Below are 1,976 nucleotides of genomic sequence, written 5' to 3'. Positions count from 1 at the left end.
ATCTGAGGACTGTAATAAGTGAACATGACTGTGGCCTGGCCCCTTACCTCTGCCCAGCACCCTTTCTTTGCAGGAGGGTCTCCAGACAGGATCTAAGGCAACCCTAAATATCAGCTGCAGACACTAGACCCCAGGATATCAGCCAGAGAGAAAGCTTGTTCCCACAGTTTTGGGTTGCAGGGAAAAATGGACAGGAACTGCCCCAGGAAACCACCCCAGTTCAGGAGGAGGTGGAGTTTAAGGGGTGATGTTCCCAGCCAGCACCGTATTGCTCCCAGTCCCATCACAGCTCACTCTGCACTGTTACCCCAAAGCCTCTTCCACTCACCCAGTGGTAGCAGAGCCCTCCCAAGGGGACCAGCTCTGTGAAACACCTTGCTGCAAGTTGGGTGCATCCAGGACAGATCTCCTGAGCCCCATACAGAGCTAAATGGAGCAGCTTGAAGCCCTGAACCAGTCAGGTTGCTTCTCCCATTTCCACATCTCTTGTTGACTCAAGCACACCCCATCGACTTCTCCATTTGTCGTCTGCCTGGTGCACCTCATGTTGACTTGTCCCTAAACGTGCCTCCACACTTAACCACTTAGTCTACTGCCGTTCTGCAAGTGTAGACCACTGGGAGGTCCATGCTGCTCAGGCAGCAGCGAGGTTCCTCAGCTCCCCCATCTCTGTGGGAGGGCCCTGATCACAATATCCCTTGCTGGACGATGGGCACCATGAGAAGTGCTCACACAGCCCCAGAGCTTCCTGGGACTCTTTCATCTGCCCAGGCACTTTGGGGTATTTTCTGGATGTGCCTCAGCTGGACATTCAGAGCCTGGTTCAGCCATTCAGCCTCCCGATAGCAGCAGTCACAGCAGCACCTACGCTGGCATACATAAGCCCTGCAAAGCCTTTTATTGCTGATGTGAAGGTACTAAACTAGACAACTAGAGTTCTCTTTGTGCTGTCCTGCACCAGATGGATGATCCCCATGCAGCTTTCATCCATATGTAGTCAAGCATCAGGAGTAAAACTAGCAGAGTGAACACCCACACGGGCACCAAGGACACCCAGCTCTGGTGCACACACGTTTTCAGCATCTGTAGAGACCCACAACACTACCTACAGCAGTTCACGTACTTCCCCAAGCTGTGACCAGCTGTACCTTAGCTCTCAGAAACAAGCCATGGGGGTCACATGTGTGGGAGCACAGTTCAGTTTTACAGCCCCACTACTTCCTCGGTGTCACCTTGGGAAGCAACGTAACGTCCCTCAGCAAACCCAACTGCCCCAAGATCAAAGTTAAGGGTGCCGAGGAAAATCTATATCCTGATAAAAAACTACTGACTGGGACCAGACTTTCATTGTCCCAGGATCAAGTCCTTATCCCAGACAACGGATGAAAACATGATCCGTGCTGGGACTCTGTCTTGATTTCCACCCTTTTGGCTATTCCTAGGTGCACAGCTGAGAACCAGGTCCTTCTGGCAGCTTTGGCTCACCTCCTGTCTTCAGTCAACAGCTGCCTTTAAGACAGGGACCAGCGCAGGAACCAGTGTGCTCAGTCGGGCCCAGAGAGGTGGCAGGTCCCCTGATTTCTGCCCAGACACAAGCTGTCAAGCCTTGCAAGGGCTCCCTGTCTCCAGAATGGCTGTACCAAGTTGCTAAGCATTAACTGTTCCCCAGATCACAGCCCCCAGAGCTTTCTATCTTTAGAAATTATTTCCCTGTAGGAGATCTGCATCAGCCTTGTTTAAAGCAGCTATGAGGAAGCAGTGGATCTTACTGGTCCAGCCCTGGTGCCTAAGGCCGTCTTGCAGCGCTTTGAAGTCCCAGGCCCTGGTGCAGGAGCAACATACGTGGAGAAACACAGCCCTGAAGCATCACTGATGCTGGAGACACAGGCTGTAACCCTGCTCACAGGTTTTTTCCCAGCTGTCCCCCCATGTAAGAGGCTGTAGAAATGTCCCAGTCTCATCCCTGCTCTGCAGGC

The sequence above is a fragment of the Mesitornis unicolor genome, unplaced genomic scaffold (genome assembly GCF_000695765.1).
Source record: "Mesitornis unicolor isolate BGI_N332 unplaced genomic scaffold, ASM69576v1 scaffold40787, whole genome shotgun sequence".
NCBI lineage: Eukaryota > Metazoa > Chordata > Aves > Mesitornithiformes > Mesitornithidae > Mesitornis > Mesitornis unicolor.
This window is presented reverse-complemented; position numbering follows the sequence as displayed.